Source organism: Pinus tabuliformis, chromosome 3_1 (genome assembly GCF_031772625.1).
Source record: "Pinus tabuliformis cultivar Carrire ecotype Pingquan chromosome 3_1, CPIR1, whole genome shotgun sequence".
Taxonomy (NCBI): domain Eukaryota; kingdom Viridiplantae; phylum Streptophyta; class Pinopsida; order Pinales; family Pinaceae; genus Pinus; species Pinus tabuliformis.
The window spans coordinates 839,339,782-839,362,025 of record NC_142301.1 but is presented as its reverse complement, the minus strand read 5'-3'; the positions used below and the strand labels follow the sequence as shown (position 1 = coordinate 839,362,025).

Sequence of the window (22,244 nt, the reverse complement as noted above, 5' to 3'; positions counted from 1 at the left end):
CCTGCTCAAAGCAGGGACTAGCTGCGATGCAACATCCCTTGTTTATAATAAAGTGTTGGTTCTTCCAACTATAACCCATGCAATTTGTCATCATATTGTTATGGTTTAACTCTTGTTGCTAGGCATGTTTCCTTTTTGCACGTTTGATTTAGAGAGGATCATCCACCCTATATATCCATAAATATAGAAGCATCGTTCTTTTGTGAAGATCATGGTTGATCCTACATTGTCAAAACCATTTTAGCAAATCTAAATTTTTTTGTAGGAAAAAGATGTTGTTTTTGGGAAGATTGTGGTTAATTTTATATTGTTATAAGTGTAGTAATTTAAAATTAGTTTTATTAAGACATGGTTTATTTTACATTTTCAAGACAATTTTGTTGGTAGTTTTAAGCCCATAAATTTAATTTAACGAGAACAAAAATGCATAATAAAAAACAAGCAGGAAACTGAAATTATAAACATAAACATGAGATATACATGGTTAAACCCTGACAATGTGTGAAGGAAACCACCACGGGGCAAGGGATTGGAATACGTTTATTAATTAAGGTCAAACAATGACTCTCCGATAAGTTTTCCTCTCAAGATACAATATTTTAATCAATAGACATTGTTACAAATTGTCCATTGTTATACAACCATCTAATCGGTAAAACAAGATTTACTAAGGTTAAAATTACATTTGCATTATTCTTTAATTGTTTTCATTTTTAACAATATCCACCTTGACAACAATTTTCCTAATCCCTTGCCCATTCCCATTCATCATCTTTTCTACAAGCCAAGAGAAACAAAACACCATCGCAACTTCTCTACCAAAACTAGTTTCATGATCATGTCTACACAATTCTCCTGTGTGTGGACCTTTTTGAGAGCTACTTTGCCGCCATCAATTACATGTCTTACAAAATGGTATTTTACATCAATATGTTTAGTCTTGTTGTGATAACCCATATTAGTAGCCAAATGAATAGCACTCTAACTGTCATAGAATACATTCACTTTCTCTTACATCCTTCCAAGCTCATCTAATAGACCCTTCAACCAGATTGTCTCTTTATAGGCATGTGAAGCAGCTATATATGATACCTCAGTAGTAGACAAAGCAATTGTTTCCTGAAGCTTTGACATCCAACTAATCCCTCCACTTGCGAGAGTAAAGACATATCCTAAAGTAGATATCGTCTTGTCCAAGTCACCAGCATAACCTGAATCAACATATTCACATACTTAATCACTACAAATATTAAATATGATCTAATTGTCACTTGTGCCTCTCAAATACTGAATCACCCATTTCTTCTTGCTAATGTTATTTTCTTGTATTTTCCATTAACCTCCTGACAACTCCAATTGCATGTGAAATGTCAGGTATTGTAGAAACCATAACATACATTAAGATACCCACTGCATTAGCATACGATACACAAGACATTTACTTATTTTCTTCATCAGTACTAGGAAACAAACTGAAAGAAAACTTAAAATGGGAAGCCAAAGGGACATTAAAAAGTTTCACGTCGTTCGTCTCGAACTTTACAAGTATATTCTCCATGTGCTTTTGTTATAATAACCAAATCTTTCCATTTTTCTTGTCTCTGTGTATCCCCATGCCCAAGATCCATTTTGCAGCTCCAAGATCCTTCATATCAAATGTCCTAGCAAGCTAATACTTTAACTTGTTAATCTCTTCCATGTTTTTTCTTGCAACAAGCATATTGTAAATGTACAAAACCAAGATAATGAATATACCATTGAAACTTTTGAAGTATACAAAATGGTCATATTCACTTCTAGTGAAGTTCTGGCTTACTTCTTGTACCATTTCCTGGGTGATTATCTTAGGCCATATAATGATTTCCTGAGTTACAAACTAATCTCTTGTTGCAATCTTGTACAAAACCTTATGGATTTTCCATATAGATCTCCTCATCCAAATCTCCATGAAGAAAAGTTGTTTTAACATCTAACTTCTCTAACTCAAGGTCAAGTAATGTAGTTAGTGCAAACATTATACGAATAGAAACAAGTTTTACAACTAGCGAAAAGTTCCCACGAAATTCAATATCATTTGTTCAAGAATACCATTTTGCTACCAACCTCGCTTTATATCTTTCAATATTTCCATCAACATCTCTCTTCAATTTGAAGAACCATTTACGTCCAAAAACACTTCTATCTATAAGAAGTTCTACAAGGTCCTATGATCCGAATGGAAAATGAAATCAACCCATGGCATTCATCCACCCATGGAATATACCCATGGTATTGTAAGTGGCATCCACTCATGGTATTTATCCACCCATGGTATTGTAAGTGACATCCACCCATGGTATTCATTCACCCATATTATTGTGACATCCACCCATGGTATTCATTCACCCATGGTATTGTGGCATCCACCCATGGGATTCATTCACCCATGTTATTGTGACATCCACCCATGGTATTCATTCACCCATGGAATTGACCCATGGTATTGTGACATCCACCCACAGTATTCATTCACCCATGGAATTGACCTGTGGTATTGTAACTGAAAATACTATAAGTAACAAGTTGCATTTTGTAAAAGGACAGATGGTTCATCACAATGTAGCCTTTATAGCTATTATCGGTTTTAATAAAAAGTTTTTTTGTGGTTTTATTTACTATGTGTTTTTTCATTTTCTTTCTAGCATTGCAATTATTCAGATCTTGGAGGCCTCCCCCACAAAATCCATTTCAATCATTTAGATCTTGGGGGCCTCCTCCTATGATCCAGATCATTGGTATCAGAGCAAGTTACGATTCCATAGGAATGAGGGTTTCATGCATATTTCAGTTTCAAATATTTTCAACAATATTCAACAAACTTCAGGCATGTGTTGCGACCTCCACAAAGCACTTTCTTGGGCCAAACAGGAAGAATTTTTTTTTTTCATTTTTTTGAAAGAATTTTTTTTTGGGTGGTGAGTTTGCAAATCAGATCTGAAGCATTTGGTATAACATTTACAAAAACAAATAACATATTGGGATTCCTTGTGCAAAAATACCAAAATTCAAAAAAACATTGGGGTATGGATGAGGGAGATATCACTGACTTAAAATCAACTATGTTGTAGAATTTTTTTCTGATGACAACTGGTGGATGGCGACTCTCCTATAGTTTTTTGAAGATTCTGTTTAGAATTTCGGAAAAAGGATTGTAGATCTGAGCTCCTCTTGGAAAATCACCCAATTTCAAAAAAAAAAATGGGTCGAATTGGAGTTTGGATGTGGGAGATATCGCTCATAGTATGAGGATGTGGGTGATAATTTTGAAAATGTTGGTGCACTTATGGTATTTTTCAGTTACAATACCACGATTCAATTCCTTGGGTGAATGAATACAGTGGGTGAATGTGGGAAATAACTGTTTACGAAAGCCCCGATGCGTAAACAACATAGTGCAACGTGGTAGGGTTTTTAATTTTAAAAATGTTGGTGCACACCATCACCACGCACATCCTCAACATGGAAAATTTTAGGGGCTAATTTTCGCAAGTGGGATAATTTTCCATTATTCTTCTCCAAAGACTATTCGCTAATTTCCTTTTTTTCTAAAAATGATTCACCAAAATTTTACAATATAAAATTATTTTACCTTAAAAATCACCAATATTATATATAGAATATATATAAAATCATTATAAATTTCAATAATTTTACAAACATATCAATAAACAGTTTTTAGTTTGCATATTAGGGACTAGTGAGATTCGCCAATGTTTTAAACTTCACGATAATTTTCCATCCTGAAAATTTTCCCTGATCCTCAAATATACATCTCATGTCAAACAACTACTATAACATACACATCTATCTACAAGCACATTAAATGAACATATCTAACATGAGCTAACAATATACACATGAACACGAACTTATAAATTAAGTACATGAACATAAAAAATTCACCATATATATATATATATATATATATATATATATATATATACAAACAAGTGAAATAACTGTTGTAAAATATCTGGTGGTCCAACCAATGTGACAACAATACTATTGTAGGCCTAGTCTGTAGTAGAAGATGATGGATGGTCAACTGCTTCAAGAGTCGAAGTAGGAGGTGGTGGTTGGTATGCTCTCTGAGAAGAAACATGCAGTGGGTGCGGTGAAGGAGGAGGAGGTGGAGTACTACTTGAAGGATCACCACCTTGATCCTAATTCGATGGGGTAGTAATGGGTGAAGACAGTGTATCTACATGAGCATCCCGCCTCGCTGCTAGTAGGCCAGTAACTTCAATGATATAACGCATAAGACTCATCATATCATGTGATAAGTCCCTTTATAGCTTTAGGAGCCTAGGATATGCCCTCATTTCTCGAACCATCGCAGGGAAGACCCCCTCCCCAACCAAAAGTGTAGCTATTTGGTCACCCAACTCCATCTTGAATCTAACATCATGCCTATGCAGCTGCATGCTCACAAGTATCTGCATGTGAGGATGTCCCTCACTCGTTGCAGCCTCAACCATCTCCACATCTTCATCTAGTGGGGGAGGAGGCATGTCCCCAACGAATGCACCAATATCTAAAAAATATATAGTACATAACAATAATTAGACAATTTCGTTAAACAATTTAATAAAACAAGTTAAAGAACGTGATAGAATAAATTTTATTCTAATTAATTAAGATAATAAAATGAAACTAGATTAGTTTAAATAAAACACTAATGTGAAGAGGATTATGAGATCATGCTAGGTGAAGAGGATGTTGGGACACTATCTCCAATCCATCCCCACATATGGACACAACACCATGAAAAACATGTGGCCGTCCTCCAGGGAAAATTTTAAGAACCCCCCCCCCCCCCCCCCCCCCAAATTTATAAATATAATAATTGGGCAAATCTCCATGGTATATAGGAAAAATAGAAGGCGATTTTATCAATAATATAATATGTATATATAATTTTCTGGCGAATCTCTCACCAGGCATGGCGAATATTTTACTCAATTATAAAATCTTGTAAGAACTTGGCAAGTCTTTCACTAAATAATAAAACTTTGTAAAGTCCTAGTGAATTTTAGCATTGTGAACTCTTAGAGAATTTTTAGAAGAAGCATAAAACCATATATGATAAGAACCACATGGTGGAAATATCACTATTTTTTTTCACATTTCCACGACATGGAACTTGTCTATAAAATTATAAAAAAACCAACCAAGTCCCTTATAATATGTAGGTAAGCTTATAACAGAGTCTAATACCTCTATTATGCTTGTCTTCATTCAAGTGTCATAGCTGCTATACTTAACACTGTGAATCACAACTCTCTCAGAACTCAACTCTATAGTGTACTTAAAACCTTTGGAAATTGAATCTGACAACTCTATAAAAAGGATTAGTGAAATAGAAGCTTTTGTGAATGAGCCCACTAACTATCACTGCTAAACAATCAATCTAGACTATGAAGTCTTCCATCTTGATCACAATCGTACTCATGATCAAGGGAGTGCGATCACCTGGCCTGATATAATGGCCATCATAGCTTCCCTGCCAATACACAAGTATGTTCCTGTTTGTAGTTAGAAAAATTACCCAAATTACAATCTATTTACTCCAGCCTATGTTGAAAAGTTATAGAAGGATGACTAGTGCAATCAATCCATTCCTTTTAGCCCTGGATTTGTTTCAGTTTAAAACAGAAGTATACAAATATACTTGTCCAATGTCTACTGCTACTGAGCATTAGTTAATTCATAAGAAAGTATGTAAACACACAAACATAAATTCACACTCATGAATATCCCAACTTTCTATCAAGTGCTATGACTAGTGATGGAAATCACAATTATTTTCAAAAGCCTGGAATCATGCCTAAGCATCCTCTATGAATGACCCAATGCCTTCCTGGTTAGCTGTCTACATTAATGTTGCAACAAACAATATGACATTAGGCATGGCTTGAAAGTAACAAACCGCTGCAGAACTCAGGCATAGATGGCAAGTGCAGACCGCGTTTTCAAGATATCGGTTAGAAAATCCATAGCATATAATAGCACAAATTGAGAAACTCATAATGTCCTGTCTGTTGAATATTGTAGCCAATTTTCTCACAGATTATACTGCAGAGCATAAAACTGCTCATAAATTAACATAACACGCAGGCTTCATATTCCTTGTATATGGCTTCATATTCTTTGTTTTTCTTCAAGTTTGTTGCCTTACAAGACTTAAATTATTCCTTCTGAATTTGGTTTACAAGACTTAAATTATTAAAGATAATAACAAATCTTCCCAACCATTCAAGATAAATCTGATTTAACTTGAATGCACATATTCTTTATTTCCATTATCTAAATGTTTTACTGTCATGAAAAATAGATATTTCCATCTCAACATATCCTTGATCATTTGACATTTCCCTTGGTTAGTTTTTAAAGGTAATGGCTAAACATTTACAGAAGTTCTAATATTGTAAGCCTTACCATTTCCTTTTCATTTGTCAAGTTTAATTTCCACATTTTTTATTTCAATGAAACATTAAAGGCTGCAAACTTTGTGGTTATGATCCAACTGGTAGAATAAGGATGACTTTCTATGAAGCTCAAACCACTCACAGGACCCTTTAATACCACCATGCTTATTTGGCATGCCCGGGGTCTACAAAACCACAAGACTGACATAATAGATTTCATGCTTCAAGAAAACAGAAATACTTCAAGCTTGACTTCCATTACATTTTTTTACACGCACTATATGGTCTACCCTGTCCTCTGAGATGGACAGAGGTTCTTTGTGAAGACACACCAAATACAACCGAGTGATTTATGGCACAATGATTAAATAATGATAAGCCAACAAAATATGTACTATTAAACATAAGATATGCTCACTCAAGGGAAAGATTACTAGCTGAGGATTTAGACTCCAAACACCTAATTGGAAGTTGGTTTATGTGGCCTCAAACCAAATGCACTTGGACTCATATTTTTTCCTTGACTAACCAGGGGAATGCCCGAATGCTTTTGCCCTCTATGAGGGCTATGTGTCTGTCTGATCTCACTTATACGAGGGCTATATATTTGTTTAGCTTCTGCAACTTGGGGACTTAATGCAGACTCGGATCCATGAATTGGTGTGCAATCACTCGAGCTAGTTATCCGTGGACTATATGTGTGTTTGACCTCACCGCGACTTCATGTAATCATCTCATCCAAAACTTCACCATCATTTGCACCTGTTCCCATGCTTCCTAGTCCGAACCCCTGAATTCCAGCTTCCTGCAATCAATATATGTTACAGTTCAATTTATTATTGTTCATGCTGCAGGGCTTATGAAATAGAATTGAGTAATATTTTTAAAATTTGTTTGATATGTGTCTTGCACTCATTGTTATATTGCATGGCATTCCAGGGGCTTCTTCATACTCTGCTGCATCCAATTCTTGAAGATGTGCTCCTTTGAAAAACTTGGGAAGGATATACTGCCTCGCTGGGACTAACAAGTTACAACATGATTAGTAGTGGGAAGAGAACACCATCTATAGGCACCCATGTGATACCAAAACATGCCAGCAAATAACATGTCTGGAAAATGGTGAAAGTGGCAATTGTCTTGAAAGGCACCGTTTCAAGAAATGTAGCATGATACTCCTAAAGTTCTCTGTAACCATCAGTTCAACATTGATCAGCTTTGAAAACTATATTACAAGCATTAAATTCAATCACATTATAGTTTGAATAAAGTTCATACTTGTATCTACGGCTTGGAGCAGTGAAAAGAAACAATATCCTTTCCCAAAATTGATTTCCTGGCAAACTCTCTATGGCCATGAAGGCAAAGTAACCCCAAAGCACAGAAGTTGGGATCTTTCTAATGATGGGCATTACTGCAAGGCAGCCAACCACCATCAGAGATTGCAACAAATTACTCAATTGTTGTTCTTTCACCTCAACAGGAAGCAGGTCATCCACGTCCTTGTCAACATTAAAAATTGATTCATAAACTGGGGCATCCATATTCCCAGTACTTGTGGCCAACTGAATTGTGGTCTCTTTCAATTCCTTAAGTGCCCGCATAAATGGTTGGGACATGACAAGACAAATAAATAAAGGGAGAGGAAAATTAGATAAAATGAAACACCCAAATTCAAAAATAAGACCATTACCAAGGCAGGTGGAGGTTGATAAACCATTGGGGTCTGCATTTGCTCATAGGCTTCTTGCATGTTTCCGTATAATTGCCCTAAGGTTGAATTTTTCTGCATACTTTTCCGGATTGTTGTCACTAACTTGCTAAGCACCAACTGTAACAAAAGTACTTGTAAGTTACTCGTCTATAAAATGTCTGAATTGTGTCTTTTCCCTGAGAAGCTGCAATTGATAATTCCAATATATTGGTACCTGATGTTTGAGGGTAGCTAAGCTTTTCATGTGCATTGGAGATTCAGGAATAACACCATTTGAAGGAGGTATGCCAACAATACCACATAAAATAGTCTGTCACAATAAAAGGAAAATTTATGAATCCACTAGAGATTTTTTATGGAGGTGAAAACAAAGAATGAAGAGTTAGATCAAGATGTCTTCAAGAGAGCAAAATCTCTTCCAGAATAGGGTAGCCAGTGACAGTTGAACCTAAACATGAACCCTGACAAAAATTACAACATAGTTCTAAATAATATATATTTACTGAGGTAATTTGCATACCAAAAATCCTAAGAGAAGTCATAATGGTATGAAGAAGGTTTTCTTAAGTTGAACTCATTTTGTTGGGCAAGTTGGGATGCAACGCTGTGATCAAAATAATAAAGCACTGCAATCATTGTTGCCCGAATGAAAGCTCCAGAAATGCATAACAATGGCACATCATATCTGCATTTGCAGATAAGAATTTCTGAGGAAGACAGTGACATTGAATAGCCATTTCTGGGAGCAATTTGCACACTTGTCAGCAAACATTGCAGACAACTTGAAAACTGGTGGTGTAAAGCACTAACGAAGGTGCAGAACAGTTTATAGGCCCAAAACCTGACAGGATCAATCCCAGCTTTCAAGCAGCAATACTGCCTGTAACTTCAACAATTATATTTTCTAATAGTGCGGCAATACAATAAAGTATTTCCTGGTTTGTTGTGCATTACAAGTACCATGTAGGTACAACAGTCGTGAAATCAGATACATTATGGAAAAACGACCAAAGGCAATCTCTCAGATTTCTCTAACACTGTAGTGTTGATGAAATTCCACTGCTTCAAAGTGCTTACAAGTATTGTCAAACGGCAGTACATTCTAAATTTACTCATATTACACTTGAGAACTAGAACACATACTATAGAAGAGAATTAAATCAGAACACTAAAACAGAACTGATAACTCATGAGCTGCTGCCGCTTCAAGTACCTCAAGCTCAAACTAGTCTGTTGTTCTTTCTTGCATCAAAAGAACTGAGTACAATAAGAAACAAGTTCCATGAACAGGTATACCCCATCTTCGGGAAAGCAATTGCAATCCCTGAGAAAAGAAATCATCTTATTGTCTACCACAGTACAGACTATCGACATCTGAGACAAAAATTCATTCCCAAGTAGTCCAAAGCACCTCATAGCAGTTTCTCTATTACAAATCAGACAATATTAATACAACAGATTTCTTGCCTCGAAAACTTTTCAAAAGGTCTATACAAAACTTGAACTACAGTCTATACAAACACTGTGTTCAATCCAGATTTTGATTACAAACACCATTGAGGCCATACGGTATCTCCAATTTTTCACATCATTGAGGTCATCAGTATCTCCAGTTTCAAACAGCATTCAGGCCACATTTGATATAAATAGTGCTAACTGACCCATGACTCAGGCAAGAAAACACCCAATTCCCCCACTCAACCCTATGAACCAGCCCATACTTGGCAACATGACTATAACGCTCCCTCTCACCATAAAAGACATTTGAGACAATTGTACATTCGAGATCAAGCTGAATGAAAAATATGAACAATACAACAATCATTGCCTAGATCTTTCCAACACGAACAATACATGGGAATCAGAAGCAGGAAGTTGCCTTCTCCATCACAATATTCATCTTGGGATACTGGCAGACTGCAAACATCCAAATGCTGTAATATTTAGGGTAAGTACTGATAACTTTCCAGCTCAACAACACAACAAAAGGGAGGACACAGACAATCATAAAAAGAGTAAGCAGATCACGGCTACTTACCCCATGCTTGAATATCAGCAGAGTTAATATACCTTTTACACGAACATGAGAATATCAGCTTGAGAAACTACAAGATACTGCCACATTCCTCAGCAGCTCCTGCCTTAGTTTCTTACTTTACAACATTAAAAATGTAGCAATGCATAAGTCTTAAAGACCATAAAGTTGACAAAGATTCAAACATACAATCACACATCCAAACTGAATGAATCAAAACAACATTACATGCAAGAAAAATTTTGAATCCTGTGCACAACACGACCTTTTGATGAAAGATGCTACTTAATCAACATAAACAAGTCCAGACATTCTTCAAGGAAAGCCACAAACAAAGTTACAAGGAAAAGGAAAATTCAACTCATTCAACAGTCATCTCCTTTATAAAAGACCTCTACATCAGATAATGAGTTGAACATTTACTCTTGAAAAGAACCTTCTAATGTTAGTTATACTAGACAATCCCAAAATCAAAAATGTGACCAGCAGACAATCAAGATCTGATCAGCAATAATAGCTGTCGTAGAAATATTGGCAAAAGTTCAACTGCCAATATACATGAAATAAATGCCATATATATATGATTTGCATCGACTAAACGCTTTGGAGTAACATGATCTTGGTTGGAAAAAGGAGCATGTAGTGAAAAAGAAAGGTTGGAATATAAATCAGAACATTCAGTAAAGCAAATAAAATGATGTTTGGAACAGCAAGGGGCTATTAACAGCCATTCGCACTTTTTGCTTGGGAAGGGAAATCAAGAATTCTTCTATTTTTTCCCAGATCCACCTATTGGAAGATCCAGGCTCCATGTTTCCATAAGTCCAGATGCTGTATGTTTCCCATATACTTTAAGGGCCCTACAACCCTATCTTTTGCCAATAAAAATAACTACTGCGCCACATTTTAGACAACACAAATCTAATATTTTCTAGCAGTCTGCATTTCTGGGTTTGTGAGAACAATTTGGAGCCACAGTTATATTTGCTTCCAAACCAACGGAAGCATTCAGCGTTCACTGGCAAAGTGATTATCACCCCTGTTCCAACTGCAGGAGGCATGAATCCACCTAATTTGGCCTTCCAGAACAACTGATAATCTGTATCATACTCAGCAACTATCTTCTCCTGTACTTCAAACTTGAAGAAAAACAAGACATATGAAGCCAACTTACCCTGATTCAAAAGTCGGCTACAGATGGGTAGGACCTGCATAAAGGGGCCTAATTTCTCGCGCTCAGCCAACAATTCTGTCAAGTACCGACTGTTGTTGTTGCTGCTGCAGTGGCATGAGCCGTTCAAATCCAAGAAACAATGGATACCAAAACAAGAGAAGAATAAGCGGATTGAAAATGCAAGAATATCGCACCGAAACTGCTGCTGCTAACTAGAACATTTAGATTTGTGAACTATGATGAAAAAACCTATTTCAAAACCATTTTTATACAGGGAGCCATATACACCATGAATCCGGAATTCATGAAAACAACGGGCTGAATCCCTGAAAACAGGGAGCCGCCCTCCATTTGAAAACAAATTAAGCTCCGCCCTCCATTTCAAAACAAATCTAACCTCCCATGACCAAATCGACCCTCACAAACCACTCCCAGGACCAAATCGACCCTCACAAACCACTCCCAAACCAGAAAACCCAAACTGTAAATCAGAAATGGCGATTTTGCTCTCCCAAACCGGGAGCAAATATCAAAATGGGGCGATTTTAAGAAAATACGATTCGGTTAGTTTATCCGCCCTGGGCTAAAATAAAAAAATAAATTAATTTTTAAATAAAATGAGGGCTAATTATATAAAAAAGTTTTTATTATTTTAATTAAAAATTCGCCCCATTAAAATATAAAAAGCCTTAAATTTCGCCTTTGGGCGATTATTCGCCCCTAAAATTAACCTTGTCGTCCTCACTAGTTAGCATTCCCAATGCGTCGATGGAAATCCTGGCCGAATACTCCGTGTGGCCACTCTTGGGCATCATATCACCCCACATGTGCATATGTAACTTAGTCATCAACCTAGGAGGGCGATGTTCAAAAGTAGGCCTCATCTCTAGAAACCTCTAAAGAATTAAACAAAATAACTCTAAGGGACGTTCAACCTCCCATGTATCATAACACGACATCTATCTAAAACTATACAAAATTGTCATGAAAAAATGACAGACCATCTAATACATTGTGGCCTCTACACCAATGAATCAACATAAAATAAAAGAGGGAAAATAATGTGCTTCCTGTCATTAGTAGAGTGCGCAATGGTAGTCACCAATAGTGAGAGCCACCTAACCTCCACTACACCAAAGAAGAGATTTGTAGTTGTCCACCAGGCACCTAAAAATCCGCTAAAGAAAATACTTGATCCCCAACGTATCTCTAAGAGTAGATAAGTTGAATCTCTATTGCAACACCAAGGGGGACATAAGGGAACTAGGGAAAATTCTCCCCTCTCTTGGATAGGCCAGTGATAAAATAGATGTAGTCCTTAGTGGGTTGGTACCACATGTGAGGATCAACATAGAAAGTCTACTAGTGGACATCCCACCAAAAAATCTACTACACCAACAACCCAAAGTGACCCTTCAAGGATGTAGCCTCTTCGTAGTACTTAAGGAGGCCTACATTCCTCAAGAGGCCACTTTCGTAATAGGGTGATGATAAAAATATCTCTCTCTCTCATGTGCCTCCCACTCTTGTACCATATTGTATTGGTCAACCCTTTGCTCATGTTGTTATCACTCCTTTCTCCATTGACGTCTCTACATGATTGACATATAAAATACATCAACCTCTACATAAAACATAATTTTTTTTTATTAAATGAAAAATGTGTTTATAAATACGGACATATAAATTTCAATTACAAAAAAAATCAGGCTCAGTGCACCAAAAAAATAGGGATGCACCAAACATGGTTTGTACATCAACTTGACACACCACTTTTAGTGCACATACATACATAATATTACTTATTTTTATTTTTCAATGCAGTGTGTCGACATAACATTTCACACTAATGCATTAATTTTATGTCGACGCACCACACCAGAATGTTCAGGTTAACGAAAGAAGCAAGCTATAATTTTTTAATATTATGCAGTGCATTTGGTAAAATAAAGTTCACACTAGGAAGTTACTTTTACTAGATGCACTGACAAAAATAATAATAATTTTTACGGCAGTGCGTCCTCGAACATAACTTCCTAGTGTGTTAATCTTACGCATCGGTTAATGGTACTTTCAATCTTCCACCCGATGCACCGCCTAAAAAATTAAAATTTTTAAAACAGTGTGTCATGGAACTTCACGACCTGGTGCATTTCCATTTACCAAACACACCACATAATATCAAAAATTATGATGCATTAACTTTATGCACCGATTTTTGGTGCACCCTATAAATTTAAAGGGTGCACTATCGATCTGAATTGGATCATTATATTGTTTGTCATCCATATCGATGCATTTGGAGTGGAAAAGTGGAGGAATAAGCTCATGGGACTGTTTTTACCAACGGAATCCAATTTGGCGAAACAGGGTCTAAAACCTTTCGGGAGAATTTTGAGGCATCAAATGATATTTTTGTGGGTAAATCATTTCTGCGTTATCGTAGCACCTTTTATTTCTATTCTACACACAGATTCCTTTCCAACAATGCAAGAAGCATGTCAATCATAGTTTCTCTGCAAAATTTATGCCACTAAGAAGTTGACCTTCCTATTTTCACAACTATAGTTTAGAAGGATGTCACGTTAACCCCCATTATTCATGGAAAAGGCGCTAGCCACATGTTTGTGATGTAAAAGACTCTAGAAGAGTCTATTTTGTAACTCTAGTTAAGAGTTGATGTAGTCAACTTAACCACTAGTAGGCTATCTAGTTGTGTTATAACCGGGCCACTAGGCGGAAGAGGCATTCCATTCTTTCGAGAGAATTTTGTTCCATAGTTGAGCAAAGATAGTTAGGAGAGATAGGAGGTAGAGCACACGAAGAGGATTTGTGCACTGTAGTAGCCCATGGGCCACAGCCATATTTTCAGATAGAGAAAGAGAGTGAAACAACCTCACCTTCCAGCTCGGTTTTCTCCTGAAAGGGTTTCCCAGAGAGCATATATTGTCTCTTATGTGTGTGTGAGCTTATTTTTTCATTCTCTACTTTTCTGCATAATTTATATTTGCATGCATGCACTAATTAGAGTTAAATCCATAGATCTTAATGTTTAATAAACTGTAATAGTGTAGATTTTTCAGAGTTTTAATATAATATTATTAGATCTGTTGTGAAAAACTGTCGAGTGATATATCCACAACAGTTTACAGATAAACTACGAACAGTGTGAGCCGAACCTCTTGAATGCACTATGCGGAAAAAAAAATACATAAATAAATAATGAAATAAAATAAAATTTTAAATAATGAATTCTTTTACTTAATTTTCAATGGTAAAAATGAATTTTATAGCAGGTAAGTTTCTTTTTAATCTAACCCTATTCCAGTGTGCTTGCCTACCTGACACACCAGTGCGAATTATGTACGAAGTGCACCACCATTTTTTAAATTAAAAACCTTGTCACGGTGCACCATGTTATTTATGCACCAGGGCATTTCCAAATAGGAATAGCACCAGTGCTGCGAGGGAGTATAGCACCAAAATTGTAAAAATAAAGTTTATGACCAACATTTCTCTAAATTTAACCATTCTCTGGTGTTATCGAGCGGTATAAACACCGAAGCTTCCTATTTACTTAGCGCACCATTGCTTTTTCAATTTTCAAAAAAATAACCCTCCAACGGTGCAACATTTTCTATTAAGGATTACGGTCATCAAGTTGGATATGTAAGAAGAGCACCACTCATTTTAAATTAAAAACCTTTCCATGATGCACCATGTTTTATACACACTGAGTCATTTGGAAAAAGGAATAACATTGATTCTTCATGGGAGTATAGTACCAAAATGGTGAAAATAAAATTTACGACTAACATTTTTTGAAATTTAACCCTTGTCTAGTGCTATCAAGTAGTATATGCACTGGTGCTCCAAATTCACCTAGCTCACCACTATTTTCAAATTAAAAACCCTACAACAGTGCACCATGTTGTATATGCACTAAGGCGTTCAAAAAATTTCATAGCAAAACTGTAAGTAGAGCTAGTATCCCATATTCAGTTTTCTATTTGCCTAGCTAGTTTCCGTTTGTCCGCTCCGGGTCTCTACGAAGCCTCGTGATGCGGTCTTAGCTAGAATTCCATACTCGACATCGTATTTGACTAGCCATCTCCTCTAGGATGCTAAATTCTTCACCTCATCCTAATGTTACCTCACACGGTTGTGAATTGGCCTTGGGGCTCAACGATACCCAACCCACCCTGGAAATCCCAATGGTGGTCAGACCACTACAAGACTGGATCCCAAAGGATCGTAAGATCGTATATATCTTTGGAGTGATGGCTCGCCCCCGGAAAATCCAAAAGCCTGAGGCCCTGACACCATTTGGTGGTTGAGGATGAATCTTGCACTCTATGAAGCCAGTTGAGTTCTACTCCCCTCATGTGAAGCTGGCCATCCACGAGTAAGGCAAGGGGTGGTGGCCACACATTACCTTACTGACTCGCATTTAGTTTTACCCGATAGGGTTGGTAGCTTGAGGTAGTTACGGTTTGTTCCTAATGAGAGAAAATGAATAAAAGGTGCTTTTCCTCCTCTTTTATTTTGTAAGCCAAAAAAATAGAAGAAAAGATTCTATATGCACATTTAGATTCTCATAGTTTGGGTTTTTACAAAACATTTGCATAATCTTCCATCAAAGAAATGAGCAAATATTTAGTACTTAATATTCTCCGTTTTTCTGTCAAGGCGATTGGGTCTTTTTCCTCTCCCAGAATATAAATAACCTAAAACTCTATCGGTGCGTTGAAGTGATGTCTCAATGCGGGTTGGACTTCTTGCCAACTTATTAGGTTGTCCTTATGCATGGCCTACCATCTATAAGAAGTGGACCTCAAGGTTGCATCTAGTGTCGAAACTCACTTTTCTTCAGGGATCATTGATCTTGTGTCATCCATGAACTCCTCCACATCCTTGGTACCATCAAAAATTGGAGGGTCCCTCAACTCTATGCCAATCTAATGGAATGACCTGAACATGGTGCAATGATGAGACGAAATCTTCTGGTTGCACTCTTGCCAATTTGAAAATGATTCTTGGATTTTTGAATCATAGGAGCAAATGCTATGTCAGCTCATCGCTCCATTTGCTATGGGATTGACATAGTAATCCCACATTCTAGCTATTAATTTGTACAACTAATCTATCACTGCATTATCCATAATGTCGTTCATTGGCTCTATGTATGTGGATCCTTTGATAGGATTAATGTCTTGTATCACTCTTGTTACAATAGCTTCAAAAGGCATTTCCCCCTCCAAGGATAATCTCGCTGTCATTTTTCCATTCAAACCCTAATAGGGCAAGGTAAGTATTTTGATCATCTACAATCCCAATGACCTTGAAATACACCATTATCTTCACAATTCTAAGTTTGGATTTCACATTTTCCAGATGGCCAATAGGTTCAATTTGATAATGATTTGCTAGCCTCAACTGGATGAGTGAACAAACTGGGTGCGCACTCCCCATCATTTTCGACAACTTCTTTGGAAGGATGTTCACATTGGACCTCAGGTCTAACATGACATCCTGAACCCTCATACCCATGGATCTAGGCATCCATCTTAAACTCTTAGTCAGATTTTCCAAATCCAAATGCATAAGAACCTACAGAAGCACCAGTAGCAGTTGATTCTTCTCTTTTTTTCGATTATGTAGTTGACTATGATCTTTAATAAGCACTTCATAAAGCAAAGGCAGAAGCACTTACACCCGACCTTTAGAAGAACGAATAGGGCACCTACTAGTTGAACCATGTGGCCTACATAGCTTACATAACCAGATCGAACAAGAGGAGCTAGCTCAGCTAGCCATGGAAATTAGCAACACAATAGCTAAGTTGGGACAACCCCCCCCAACAAGGAGGCAGCTAGGAGAGAAAACCTGGTTTCCCCCTCTGGCCCACTCATTTTTAGGAGGACGGGTGGTAACCCAGGAAAAGAGGCAAGGCAACCTTGTTTCCTAACCTCACCCCAAAAATATGGGACACCCCAACAATGGGTTGGGTGAGAAAACTTGATTGCCCCTGAAGGCCCACTCGGTGGTATACGGGTGGTAACCATAATATCGCAGCAAGGCAGCCTTGCTCCCTAACCTAAAATGATAGACACCCCAGCAATGGGCTGCGAGTCATGTCTCCCCCCTCAGGCCCATGTCCAATCATTGTATGATTGCACCTTATGTTAGATCCAACAATTTCCTAGGAAACCCCCCTCCCATAAGGAGGAGACTGGGAGAGAAAATTTGGTTTCCCCCTCTGGCCCACTCATTTTTAGGAGGATGGGTGGTAACCTAGGAAAAGAGGCAAGGTGGGCTTTCTCCCTAACCTCACCCCAAGAATCTCGGACACCCCAGCAATGGGCTGGGAGAGAAAACCTGGTTTCCCCTGAAGGCCCCCTGGGTGATATATGGGTGGTAACCATAATAGCTCAGTAAGGCAGCCTTGCTCCCTAACCTAAAATGATGGACACCCCAGCAATGGGCAGCGAATCATGTCTGCTCCCTCAGGCCCACTAACGAGGTGGTAACCATAACCAATGAGGCAAGGCAGTTCCCTGGCTCCCTAACATCATCCGTTAAGATATGTGACGCTAGCAGGGACACCCAAACAATGGGCTACGAGTCATGTTTGCCCCATCAGGCCCACTCGTTGTATCACTAGGACAGGTGGTAACCACCGTGTTGAGGCAAGGTAGTCCCCTGGCTCCCTAACCTCATACGTTTAGAGATGGTATCCTAGCGAGGTCCTAAAATTGATGTGACGCTAGCAGGGACACCCCAGCAAGAAATGGGATTTTGTTAAGCTTAGGTCCAAATGAGTTGATGAAGCCTGAACCTGACTTCCCTAACCTTGTTGGGTTGGGAGAGAAAACCTGGTAATCCCCTCAGGCCCACTCGGTGAGCTCATTTCAAGTGGTTGGCCACTTTCCGTTGCCATACCCATGGATGGAAGTACCATGGCCTTACCCTGGGGTTTTAAACCCACCCTCTCTAACAACTAACTTAAGTCCTTTAAAGTAAATTTAGAGAAGCCCAACGATTGGGTTCCAAATTTCATGGTAGTCCCATCCCCTCTCACTACACCCATAACACCAGAGAGTCATTACTCCCCGTGGAGAGGACAGGCTTAGGCTATTGGGGTCACTTTATGGGGAAGCTTGGCGAGGAAATACCACGGCCAAATCACCCTACAGTGAGGGTACCTAAGGAAGAGGTGAGGGTTTCTTCAAGTAAAGAGTTTTGTCAAACTGGACCCCTGAACAAGATTCAGGCTAAGACATCTCTTGTCCTGCTTCATGCTTCATAGATTTACCAGAGGAATCTAACAGGAAACCTGTCACTCATGGCGGGTTTCACTTGGGATTACGCAACCATTCCTAGCCCACAAGAACACCAATGCAACTATCTCTTCAACGCTCGATAAAACCACCAACTATTCGAGTTCTGCAATGATAACCAACATGTCTACTTATGACACAAAAGGAAGCACCACTCAAATGACCGTTTGAGCTATCAAAATGGCAAGGTATTTGGCCTTTATGTCCCCATCCATCCCATATACCCACTTTCTCGTTCAAATCTTTTTCTTTGACAGATGGGTCATTCTACAAGGGTTCTTAAGCATACAGAAGTTCTGATTTTCAGCTAACTTTCAATGTCATTGATTAATCTGATCTTTGTGGTGCGAATTCAATAGATTCTGATGTGCTAGAAAAACGCTTTGACTTATGTAATGCTAATAACCAACCCTTGATACACCAACATAAGCACCTCCCAGATGCCTCATTTTGCAACATAAATGGCTTGGTATTTCATTTCCACTATTCCCCCCCATCCTATAGACATAGATTCTCGTTCAAATCTTGCTACGATAAGGGGTAATTCTGCAAGGATTATTAGACATATAGAACCTAAGATTCACATTTTGATCTTTATGCTCTTGATTAATATGATTCTGGTGATGCGAAGAGAACTACAAGAAATGACCTATATAATAACATTTTGTACCTAAGGAAGCACTGATGGCGGTTTTGGTCAATGTAGCAACTAGAGACGAACTTACAACACACAATATGAATAACACAGCTAACCACAACTCACTTTCAGACTATCTACACTGATCCCTATCTTCGACCTTCTCAGTGCCTACCATAAACTCTTAGAACACCAATAGCAATAACTCTCATTCGATCATTTTCACCACATAAATGACCGGGTGTCATGAGAGTATAGCTCTGGACTGAGAAAAATGAATTTTATGACCGATATTTTTTTAAACTTAACCTTTTCCAATGTTCTCGATTAGTATATGTATCGGGGTGCCTTATGTACTTAACACACATTTATATATATAATAATAACTTTTCCATGATGCACCATATGTTATTAAACACCGGTGCATCTAGTTATAGTAACACACCAATGCGTTAGTGCATTATAGACACATCATTAAAAACATCCACCCGCCCAACTCCACTAGTGACCTTCGCTATAAATATATTTTTGGGCTATTTTCATATGGGATTCCTCAAAACCCTCACTAGTGCTCCAGAGTTACTTAGTGCCTTGTTACATTTTATTTAAAAAATAACCCTCGAACAGTGCAACATTGTCTATTAAGCACCGACATGTACTATTATATTAATGGCACAATGCTTATTATATGAGTAACACACCAATGTTTTTTAAATTAAAAACCTTTCCACAGTACACCTTATTGTTTACGCATCAAGGCTTTCATAAAAAGGGAAAGCTGGTGTTTTATGTGACTATAACACCGAAATGGTAAAAATGAATTTTACGACCAACATTATTTTTTTATTATTTAGCCCTTGTTTGGTGCTATCAATTAATGTATGCACCAGATCTCACTTGTTTTTATTTTTATAAAAAATAACCGTGCCACAGTGCACTATTGTTTGTTAAGCATCGGGCATATAGTTCTATTAACTGAACTAGTGCTTCTTTTATACAAAGTATACTGCCATTTGTAAATTAAAAACTATTCCATGTGCACCATGTTGTTTATGCACCAGGGCTATCATAAATAGGGATAACATTGGTGCTTCATTACAATATAGCGTCAATATAGTTAAAAATAATTTTACGACTAATATTTTTTAAATTTAACCCTTTTCTAGTGCCATCGAGCCAAGTGAATAGACAAATTGTTTACGGATGATCAGGAGAGAGTTGGACCTCCCAATAGCACATTTAGCCAAAGTAAGAAGCCACAAAGATACACGAAGTACATGGCACTTATGACTGAGGTGATAAATTTAGATGATAAGAACATGGTTGGAAGGAAAAAGTCTTCAAATCAGATTCCACAGTAAGAAGCCAAGAAGTATTCTAATTCATAAGGAGCAACTACAAAAACAGATAAAAGGGAGTTTCCTATAATTTTACAATTTCCCAAACAATACATTCATGTAAGTTTACGATACTGATATTTTGTAGAATAAAAGCCTTCATACGCCCTAATACATTTAAGAATTTCTGCTGGTGGATTGAGGTTGAATAACGTGTAGGATGGCCAGAACCCATTATTTAATACTGTAACACCCAACTCTATTCCAGGATGCACATTTGAATAATGATGAAGATATGTGTTGAATTCAAGTTGAGTCTCCCTGGCCAGTGTGAAATCATTAACCATGCCCTGCATCTTTGACGTTAGCTGGAGACCACATTGATGCTTTATCTTTGATAACATGGCTCGTTCATGGCTCTCATTTGCGCTTTTATGATGTAGTAATCTGGAAGCTAGTTTTTCCCTGTAAAATTCACCAAACAAATCTCTATCACTAACATACTGAAGGAGATTCGCCGCCTTTTCAAAGAATTCCCTCAATATGATCATCACTTAAACCGCTCTTTTTAAACACGTTGTCACAAAATGTAGCCAGAAACTCTGCACATGTGTTTTCTTCGACTTTTTTATCACATATTACTTCAAATGCGTCCCTCAAGGCTTTATAAAAGATACTGCTTCTTTGAAATGCATCCACAACATAACCACTACACTTATCATGCACTTCAATAATCTTCTCCACAAACTCATGTTCTAGAATGTCATCTATATCATGCACTTCAATAATCTTCTCCACAAACTCATGTGCTAGAATGTCATCTATATTATTATTCTTGAAAACATCTTCCACCCATTTAAATAATTTTATTCCTTCGTTGATTACATGCTGTTTAAAAATATTTGCAAAAGGTTCCAAGCTTTGAGGTATTCTATAGAACAGCCTGTACATTCTCGAAAGATCATCATTCTTGTCGTTTGTAAGCAAAACATGACACCCCGAATACTCATTTTCCAAAAGTTTAATATAATAGCAGGAGAGAATTTCATTTTCTACTTTCTCTAATAACTTTTTCTCGCTGCTGGAATGAAAATAGTGAGCAACTCTTTCTTTCTCACGTTTCAAACATTCTTCGGCCTTTATCATATATTCAGGACACGAATCCTCCTCTAATATCCATAATGAACCCTTCCTAGAGTAGTAAGCTCCAATATCTTCTAACATGGGAGCTTCAGTCTTTTGGTACAAATCCATGCGATCCACTCCCATTTCCACAAAAAAGGACACAAGGTAGATTGGCATTTGAAGACACATTGGATCAATTTTTTGAGTTTCAACATAAGAAATACCAGATGATAATCCGGAAGAAGAAAAAGGAACTGACCATGTCGTCGAAACAGTCCCTGATTAGACTCTGGCTTGTTGTTGATAACTTGCCGGGACAGATGGTATACCGGCGAACATCGTTGGAGTAGCAGTAGGAGGCTCTACTGCTGCTGCGTCAGATGACACAGTCCTGGATGTCGACGGTTGTTCAGAC

The 22,244-nt window shown here is 37.6% G+C and overlaps 1 pseudogene; it reads right to left on the bottom strand.

Annotated features, from left to right (window-relative positions):
• Positions 1-21,229: 21,229 nt before the first annotated feature.
• Positions 21,230-21,973, bottom strand: LOC149190125 (cullin-1 pseudogene; annotated as a pseudogene).
• Between the last annotated feature and the right edge of the window lie 271 nt (positions 21,974-22,244).